At 42.0% G+C, this 10,619-nt stretch overlaps 1 non-coding gene and 1 pseudogene across 1 annotated transcript; both read left to right on the plus strand.

The window, feature by feature from the left end:
• Window positions 1-6,047: 6,047 nt before the first annotated feature.
• Window positions 6,048-6,155, plus strand: LOC145641411 (small nucleolar RNA R71). The gene has a single exon (XR_014115438.1). It is a non-coding gene; the product is annotated as a small nucleolar RNA R71 (small nucleolar RNA).
• A 4,061-nt stretch (window positions 6,156-10,216) lies between these two features.
• Window positions 10,217-10,315, plus strand: LOC145641323 (small nucleolar RNA R71; annotated as a pseudogene).
• Window positions 10,316-10,619: the final 304 nt, after the last annotated feature.

Here is a 10,619-nt window from a genome sequence, read left to right on the forward strand (position 1 = left end):
TTGGAAAACAACAACAACAACTCAAGTCTCAACAATCTGCAAAAAGGGTTAGTGCTAACAACTAACCAAATAAATATGACGCCCAAGACAACAAAAATCAACAACAAAGCAGTCAATCAAAACACATTTTGATATCAAGCAATTCACATGAAATTAGTTGCATTTTCAACAATTCAAAAATCAAATTTCTCAACTTAGTTCCATGAAATTGGCTTCAAAAACAATAGCATGAACAACAATGTCCCCACAATCATCAAATTTCACACTAATAACCTACAAATCCCTCACAAAGAAAACCAAAACCACATGCAATTCACTCAAGCTAATTCATGTTTAATAACTAAAAATTTTGCATAAATAATTGAAACTAAGTAATAAAATAGCAAAATTTAGAGTTATACCACCATGTAGAAGCTTGAACACCACCAATAGGCTCCAAGAACACCAACTTCAATGAACCTTGCAAACCATGAAAATGGGGGATTTTTTGGGTATTTTGGAGAGAGAAAGTGGGTGAATTTGTGAGTGGAGTGAAAAATTTTGATGGATTTGAGAGAAAATCAATGGAAGTAGTGAATAATGGGTGCAATTTGAAGGTTAGGATTTGGGTTTGTGAGGAGAGAGAAGGGAGTATGAAAATAGGGTGTCGAAAATATGAGAAAGAAATCGAGGAGAAGGGGCTAAAAACCCGATTTACCTGTTCTGTGCGCCCGCACAAGAATTCCGCGCGCCCGCACAGTTGATTTGTGCGCCCGCACAGAGGTCGCGCAGCAGGTCGCGCAAACTCTCTGCCTCGAGCATCAACTTTTGGTAAATTTTGTGCGGGTTCTGACAGGGCTGCGCGCCCGCACAGATATACGCGAGCCCGCACATATGGCGCACATCAGGTCGCGCAAACCTTCTGCCTCCAGCTACAATTTGGTATAAAATCTGTGCGGGTTCTGACAGTGTCCGTGCGCCCGCACAGGTCTCACTGCGCGCCCGCACAGATAGCGCGCACAGGTCGCACAGAGCATTTTTTATTTTTCCTCACATTTTCGAGATAGAGAATCCTTGCTCCTTAATCATCCAAACACCTTGCAACCAAAAAAATAAGGGTAATCAAATTCAAAATCAAGTTCAAAAAGGACAAAATGAAACCGGACAAAATGAAAAGAGTTAGAAACTCGGGTTGCCTCCCGAGAAGCGCTTCTTTATGAGGTCACTAGCTTGACCATGAGAAAAATCCTTCAAGTGGGAGGCTTAGGATCCAAAGGATCAAGCATTATACATTCGATGATACCAACTTCTTCCTTGTAAAAGTAATGCTTTAGACGATGACCATTAACCATAAACTTGTTACCATCCGAATCTAACTCAAAGGAGCCATAAGGAGTAATCTTTGAAATAACAAAAGGACCCAACCACTTTGACTTGAGTTTGCCCGGAAACAAACGAAGCCTTGAGTTGAAAAGCAAAACCTTGTCTCCAACTTTAAAGTTCTTGTTTCTAATATGTTGGTCATGCCACTTTTTGGTCTTCTCCTTATATAACCTTGAGCTCTCATAAGCATCATCTCTAAGCTCTTCAAGTTCATTGAGCTTAAGCAATCTCTTCTCACCGGCCAAAGACAAATCCATATTGAGCTCTTTGATGGCCCACCACGCCTTGTACTCCAACTCAACCGGCAAGTGACAAGCCTTTCCATAGACCAACCTATAGGGGGTCGTGCCAATTGGAGTCTTGTATGCCGTCCTTAGAGCCCATAGCGTGTCATCAAGTTTGAGAGACCAATCTTTCCTTGATTTGTTCACCATCCTTTCAAGAAGATTTTTGATTTCACGATTCGAGACCTCCACTTGTCCTTGAGTTTGAGGGTGGTAAGGTAGTCCAACCTTGTGATGAACGCCATATCTCTTGAGAAGAGCTTCAAATTGTTTTTTGGCAAAATGGGAACCTCCATCACTAATTAACACCCTCGGAACTCCAAACCTAGGAAAGATGATCTTCTTTAGGAGCTTAAGCACAACCTTATGATCATTGGTAGGTGAGGGTATGGCTTCAATCCATTTTGTCATATAATTGACCGCTACCAAGATATATAGATTCCCACAAGAGGAAACAAAAGGTCCCATGAAGTCTACCCCCCAAACATCAAAAGGTTCCACTTCTAGAATGTTTTGTTGGGGCATTTCGTCTCTCTTAGTAATGCCTCCGCTCCTTTGACATCTATCACATTGCGCAACGAATTGGTGGGCATCTCTATGCATTGTCGGCCACCATAATAAGGATTGAGAGATTTTTGCCACTGTTTTGTCAACACCACCATGTCCTCCACATGGTAGTGAGTGGAAATGCTCAAGAACACCTTGAATTTCATGATCTGGAACGTACTTCCGATAAAGGCCATCTCCACATTGCTTGAATAGGTATGGGTCATTCCAAAAGTATCTTCTCACCTCCTTGAAAAACTTCTTCTTTTGTTGAGAAGAGTACTCCGGGGGAACGACTCCACACGCAAGATAGTTGGATAAATCCGCGTACCAAGGAGTAGAAGTTAACACCAAAGCCATGAGAGCCTCGAATCCTATCTCATCATTAATCGGTACATCCTCCTTGTTCTCAAATGGTAGCCTAGACAAATGATCCGCTACATAGTTCTCCGCTCCCTTCTTGTCCCTCATTTCCATGTGAAAGTCTTGGAGAGAGAGAACCCAACGGATCAAGCGAGGCTTTGCTTCTTTTTTGGTCATGAGATACCGCACCGCGATGTGATCCGTGTACACAATAACTTTTGAGCATATTAGATAGGACCGAAACTTATCGAATACAAACACTACCGCCAACATCTCTTTCTCCGTTGTTGTGTAATTCCTTTGAGCCTCATCTAGAGTCCGACTTGCGTAGTAGATGACACATGATTTTCCTTGTTTCTTTTGACCAAGAACGGCACCTACTGCAAAGTCACTAGCATCGCACATTAGCTCAAAAGGCAAGCTCCAATCCGGAGCTTGCACAACGGGAGAGGAAATGAGAGCTTCCTTGAGCTTACGAAACGCCTCAAGGCAAGCCTCATTAAAGTCAAAAACAACCTCTTTTTTGAGTAGTTCGGTCAAGGGTTTGGCGATTGAAGAAAAATCTTTGATAAACCTCCGGTAAAAACCGGCATGCCCAAGAAAAGCCCGTACCCCCGTGATGGAAGTAGGAGGGGGCAATTTCTCAATCACCGAAACCTTGGCTGGATCTACTTCAATGCCATTTTTTGAAACCTTATGGCCGAGGACAATGCCCTCCTCAACCATAAAATGACACTTTTCCCAATTTAAAACCAAACTCGTCTCTTGACACCTTTTCAAAACTTTTTCAAGGTTAAAAAGACAAGTGTCAAAAGACGAGCCACCAACACTAAAATCATCCATGAAAACCTCAATTTCTTTTTCAAGCATCTCAGAGAAAATGGAAGTCATGCATCTTTGAAAAGTAGAGGGAGCATTGCATAATCCGAATGGCATTCTTCGGTATGCAAATGTCCCATATGGACATGTGAAAGTAGTTTTCTCTTGGTCACTTGGATGGATAGGGATTTGGAAAAATCCGGAATACCCATCCAAGAAACAAAAGAAAGCATGGTTAGAAAGCCTTTCAAGCATTTTGTCATATAATTTCTTGGTGTTTTTGTTCAATCTCCTATAATCAATGCACATTCTCCACCCGGTCACCGTCCGGGTGGAGATTTCTTCTCCCTTTTCATCCTTGATTATGGTCATTCCACCCTTCTTTGGAACCACATGAACCGGGCTAACCCATTTGCTATCTCAGATAGCATAGATGATTCCCGCTTCACGTAGTTTCAAGATTTCTTTCTTCACAACCTCTTGAAGGTGGGGGTTCAACCTTCTTTGAGGTTCAATGGAGGTGGAATGATCATCCTCAAGATGAATACGATGCATGCATAAAGAAGGGCTAATACCTTTAATATCATCAATGCTATACCCTATCACATCCCTATATTTCCTTAAAACATCAAGAAGTTTTTCCAAATTAAGACCATCTAGGGTAGCATTGACAATAATAGGGTATTTTCCCTCCTTATCGAGAAAAGCATATTTCAAAGAAGGGGGAATGGGTTTGAGTTCTACCTTGGGAGGAGGCTTAGAACTCTCCTCCAATTTCTCCTCCTTGGACTCAATCTCGACCTCAACTTGTTGTTCAACTTCCTCCCTTGAGGATTCTTCTATTGCCATAACAAATTCTTTAGCCTCTTGAGAGTGGAACTCTTCTTCGCATATAAGGGCTTCAATCATTGGATCTTGAGGCCCCATCACGACCCTCCCCAAGCGATCTAGCTCCTCATTCACAACATCAACTCTATAGCATTTTTCAACCATGGGGGTCTTGAGCAATTTCGAAAATTCAAAGACAATTTTTTCATTGGCCACTTCACAAGTGATGGTGTTGTTCTTGCAATTGATGACCGCCCCCAAAGTTTTAAGAGCTTCACGTCCCAAAATCAAAGGAGTGTTCACATCCTCCTCCATATCCATCACTACAAAGTCACAAGGCACGTAGATGTGTCCCACTTGAATTGGAACATCCTCAAGCTCTCCACAAGGCAGTTTCACCGATCGATCGGCCAATTGAATTGTCTTCCTTGTAGGGATCATCTCAATATTGAGTTTTTGAGCAATGGATAGAGGGATTAGACTAACACTTGCTCCAAGATCGGCTAAGGCGCCCCTAGCTTCCATATTCCCAATTTTCACCGGCAAAGTGAAACTTCCCGGGTCTTTCTCCTTCTTGGGCATCTTATGTTGGACAAGAGCGCTCACTTGATGTGGAAGGGTGATAAGCTCATCATTGAGCTTCCTCTTGTTGGTGAGAATATCCTTGAGGAACTTAGAATAAGATGGCATTTGTGTCACAACTTCAAGAAAAGGGAGGTTGATATGCAAATTCTTCATGACACTAAGAAATTTTGTGAATTTGTCATTCAACTTCCTCTCCGCAAGCCGACCGGGAAAAGGAACCGGTCCATCAAGATTCCTAGCCTCACTAGGAATTGAAGTTGTCTTCTCATTGTCTATCTTCTTCTTCTCCGAACCTCCTTCTATCTCATCACCTTTGTTTTCATTCACACTCTCCTCTCCTCTCTTCTTTCCTTCACTATCCCCTTCATTTGGTCCTTCATAGGAAGTCCCCGACCTCAATGTGATCGCCTTGCATGTATCAGGTTTTGGATTGTGAGATGGGTTAGGTTGTGGTTGTCCGGGTAGAGTGGATGGTGAATTGAAAGGAGTTCTCTCGACCAATTGAGCTAGTTGTGAATCAACCATCTTGTTGTGGGCTCTTATCTCTTGCATTTGTTGCCCAAAAGATTGCATTTGCGCATGCATGGCTTGGAGGAGTTGAGTTTGAGTTAGCTCCGCTTGAGGTGCTTGTTCTTGATGGTTTCTTTGAGGTGCTTGAGTTTGATTGTTGTATTGGTTGTTCCTTGGATAGCTTCCTCTTGGGTTTTGGGGTTGAGATGGAGGTGGATTTTGATATTGAGGGTTGGAGTTATAGGAAGGTTGAGCTTGTTGGTTCCATTGTTGAGGTTGAGGTACAAACCCGGGTGGTGGTTGTCTCCAAGCTACTCCACCGCCGCTTCCTCTAAATCCCTCTTGCCTAGTGTTGTATGCCGCTACATGCTCGGGGCTTAAACCTCCACAATAGGATGTATCATGGTTCGTTCCTCCACAATTTTGACAAGAGAAAGAGTTAACTTGAGAAGAGCTTGCTCCACCACTTGAGCTTGCATTCACACTCGTGTTCAATTTGGAAAGCCCTTTTGTTAGTTGATCAATTTGATGTTGTAATTGATCTACTTTCTCCAATTCATAAATACCACCTCTCTTTGGAGCGTTTCTTCTTCAGCCCCCCCAAGAGTAATTCTTTGCTACCTCTTCTATTGTGGCTTCAACTTGATTTTGAGGGATCTTGATTAATTGGCCACCCGCCCCCGCATCCAAATTGGCTCTTGACATGGGCTCCAATCCGTCGTAGAAAAACCGCATGAGCAACCCTTGATTGTACTCATGGTGGGGACATGCTTGCACCAACTCTTTGAATCTCTCCCATGCTTCACCAAGACTTTCATCGGCCTCTTGTTCAAATGATGCAATTTTTCTTCTCATTTCGGCGGTCTTCTCTTCGGAGATAAAGCGCTTCAAGAACGCCTTTACAACTTCCCTCCATGTTGTGAGAGAATTAGGCTTTACTTGCTTTAGCCATTTCTTTGCTCGTCCGGTGAGAGATTGCCGGAAAAGGTGCATACGAATGTAGTCTTAACTCACTTCACTGGTTTGCATCATTGCGCACAATTCAAGGAATCGGTCCAAATGCTCAATAGGGTCCTCACTTGCACTTCCTGAAAATTGCTCCGATTGGACCATTCGAGTATATTGTGGATGGATTGAGAACTTGGTTTCCGTGACGGGTAGCAAAATCCCTCCCGTGAGTTCATAATCTTCCGGATTTCCGAACTCACGAAACAAGACATCATTCTCTTGTCCCGCCATTGGTTCGCGTGGTGAACTTGAAGAGTAAGTATCACTCTCACTATCAACTATATCACCAAAGCCTCTTCCCTCATCCTGATAAAGCCTACGGACTTGTCTCAAGGTTCGGTTGATTTCGTGGTCAATTTGATGTGAGGGTGCTCTTTGAGACCTCCTAAGCATTCACCAAAGCTAAGCATACAATTAGCAATGACAAGGATGATAAAACAAAAGAAACAAAAAGAAAAGAAAGCAAAATGACTCTAACAAAAGCAATAAAATTAGCTAAACAAGCCGCTTCCCCGACAACGGCGCCAAAATTTGATCGAGGTTCAATAGGTCGTTGGTTCTACTGACCCTAATCAAATTAACAATTTATAATGCCTAAACTTACACTAAACTAGTTAGTGGCAAGTAAAGGGTCGAACCACTAAGGAAGCTCACTCGTCCAACATCAGTATCACTAATGCAAGAGTCAAGAGGGGAAATGTTTTTGTTGATATATTAGATAAAAAGCACTAAAACTACGAATAAGCAAAGATAAAGATGAATAAAATCAATAGAAAATTACGCTAGGGATTCGGGGGTGTCCAATATGATTAGAAAGAGGAGAATAACGGTGATTGTCATGAAACATATGCCACATAACTCAAGGTTCTACCTAAACAATTCATTCTCATGCAATAGTCTAGGCAAATCAATGAAAGAGGTCTCCCCTAATAAGGATCATTCTCATGCATCTTATTAGTTATAACCAAATCAAGGGAATAAACAAGCACAATCCATAAAAACTCCACTTTCATAACTCATTCTCATGCAATCGTTAAAATAGAGGTGATTCTAATCTAATTCAAATCACTTTCATGCATTTGAACTAGAAAATATCAAATACAGTGCAACAATAATCCCAAGCTAATAAAAATCATGTCTTTCATCAATATATGGCATAAGTTCGATCCAACCATCATCATTCATCCATCATTCAATACATATCTTCCACCCCCTTCCCCTAGCTAAGAGTTTAGCCTAGAGAAGGGAGATTAAACATAATATCAAAACTAGAAATAAACACAAAAAACTCAAAGCAAGGCACGATTGAAATATATGAAATCAATAACAACAAGATGAGCTAATAAGATAGACAAAAATAAGTAACAAAAAAAACACATAAATAATGCCAAAGGAAAGGAGAAGATATTACTAAAGAAAGGATTGAAGAAAGATGAAAACTTTGGTGCTTGCTTGATTGATGGAAGATTAAAACTTGAGCAAAGTTGAATACAAAGGAAGCTTGAATAACAATCTCTTTTCTCTCTCTAGATTAGTCTAGTGTTCTATGGAATTAGTACTAAGTATCGCCTTTTTTACAAAGAGTCCCGTCTATATATATGTGGCTCCACACAAAAGAAAGAGACTTGGACAACAAGGCGCAAATAAATCGTAAACCCAGTCGTGCGCGCCCGCACATGAGTCCTGTGCGCCCGCACACAATGTGTGTGCGCCCTCTCATCGTAGTGTGCGGCCGCAACTTTGTGGGTACGGGGAAAACGAGCGCGCCCGCACATGAGTCATGCGCGCCCGCGCAAAGGTATGCGCGCCCGCGCAGTGGTCGCGCATAGGGTCGCGCAAACTCTCTGGTTTTGCTCTGTTTCTTCAGTCTGGCTGTGCGGGTTCTGACAGGGCTGCGCGCCCGCACAGCCTCACATGTGCGCTCGCGCATAAGCCGCACAGCACCCCGCGCACAACAGATAACTTGGCTTCTTGATTTCCTCATTCTTTCGGCGCATAATACCTACAAAACCAAAGCATGGAGATCAAAATAAAAACAAAGCGAGAAGACTAAGAAAAGGGAAGATAAGGGAGAAAAGGAAAGAGGAAGCAAAACTAAGTAAAAATGCTTAGAAAAAGGGCCAAACAAGCGCAAATGAGGAGAAAATCCTTAGAGAAAAAGGATAAAAGAGTGGCATAAATGCCACTCATCAGAAACTTGATTGACCTATCGGCTAATTGCAAGGTAATGTTAGAAGGTAAGAGTTCCCCTAGTTCAAGTCTTTGATAAACCGAATATGGCATTATGCTCACACTAGCTCCCAAGTCACATAAGGCATTATCAATTTGCATCTTGTTAATGGCACAAGGGATGGAGAAGTTTCCGGGGTCTTTCAATTTGGGTGGCATTTTGTTCATGATGATAGCACTACAATTTTCGGTCAAGTTGATAGTCTCCACAACCTCACAAGTTCTTTTCCCACTCAAAATATCCTTGAGTAATTTGGCATAATTTGGCATTTGGTTGATCACATCGATAAAAGGTGGAGAAAGATGAGGTTGTTTTAGCATATCAATGAATCTCCCAAATTGTTCATCCAATTTGTGTCTCATGAATTTTTGTGGGTAAGGGAGCTTGGGTTTCACAATTTCTTTCTCTACTCTCACCTCTCTAGGTGTCTCAACCACAACCTCATCCAATAATGCCCTATCCCCCTCATTCTCAACCAAGGCTTCCTTAGGAATCTCCTTATCTTCACCATTCCTAGGAAATCTCTCCTCAAGAACCTTACCACTCCTTGTAACAATAGCATTCACGGGTTTCTTGGGATCAAGACCTTGGGAAGGTAAAGAAGAAGGGCTTGCATGATCTTTCAAAGCATTAGCAAGTTGAGAAATTTGGTTTTTAAGCATTTTATTGTGGGTCATCATTTCATTGAACTTTTTATCACTAACGGCCATGTATGTGTTCAACAACTTGGTTTGACTCTCAATTATTTCATCCAAATTGGTCCTAGGTGAAGAAGGTTGTGAATAGAAATTTTCACCTTGAGTCCTTGAAACAAATCCGGGTGGGGGACCTCTTTGAGCATTATTTTGAAAATTACCCCTCCCTTGATTGTTCCAAGTACCCCTATTTTGATTTTGACCATAACCTTGATTATGGTTACCACCACCTTGATTATGATTACCACTACCTTCGTTATGATTTCCATAACCTTGGTTTTGATTACCATAATTTTGGCTTTGATTACCATAACTTTGACTTTGATTTTGGCCACTATAACCGTGGTTATTATAACTACCAGGAGAACCTTGGTTTCTATAACCACCACCTTGGTTATAGTTGTCAAAATTGTCTTGGTTTTGGTAATTCCTATTCCATTGACCTCTTTAATTATCAAACCTTTGAAGATTATTATTTGACACATAATTCACATGCTCACTCTCATTGTTATCAAACTCATCAACACATTCATTAGACAATTACTAGAGTCATGATCATACGATCCACATGCATCACAAAACAAACAACCCATAGGCATATTATGTGAAGAGGGAGGGGGTTGAGAGTTAGAAAGAGTACCTCTCCCCTTAAATTGGGAGGGAAGATTCGAAGCTTGAGAATAAGAAGAAGCGCTCTCCAACTTGGCTTTGATTGCGGTCACCTCCTTTCCCAAGTTTGTCATTTGGGAGGAAAGGTTGTTGATCGCATTTAAATGGTCCACCGAGTACAATGAAGAATGCTTGCTTGAAGAGTCCCTCTCCCCATCTTGCCAATCTCTATAGTACGTCACCACGTCCTCAATAATGTCCACCACTTCTTCTTCGGTCTTGTTCATGATAGGACCCCCGGCCCCCCCCCATCAAGGCATGACTTGCCTTGGGGACTTAAACCGCCATAGAAGATTTGGACCACTTGGTATGTTGGGATTCCGTGGTGAGGGCACTCCCTTTGATACTCTTTGTATCTCTCCCATGCTTCGTAAAGGCTTTCATTTGGCCTTTGCTTGAACCCTTGAATCAAGGCTCTTGCCTCCGCCGTCTTCTTTTGAGGGTAGAAGCGGGACAAGAAGGCCTTTGTAACATCATCCCATGTTCTCAAGGAGTTGGGCTTCACCTCTTTATCTAGCCACTCTAAGGATCTTCCTATGAGAGAGAAAGGGAACAACTTGAGGCGAATGAACTCTTGAGAAACTCCGTTGACTTTGATGGTGTTGCAATATTTCTCAAATTCTTTAAGATGGTTCAACGGGCTCTCATTATTAGCCCCACTATATTGCCTCCTCTCAATTAAGGTGATCATGGCCGGCCGAACTTCGAAATCATTTGCCG

The sequence above is a fragment of the Chenopodium album genome, chromosome 7 (assembly GCF_948465745.1).
Source record: "Chenopodium album chromosome 7, dcCheAlbu1.1, whole genome shotgun sequence".
Classification (NCBI taxonomy): Eukaryota; Viridiplantae; Streptophyta; class Magnoliopsida; order Caryophyllales; family Amaranthaceae; genus Chenopodium; species Chenopodium album.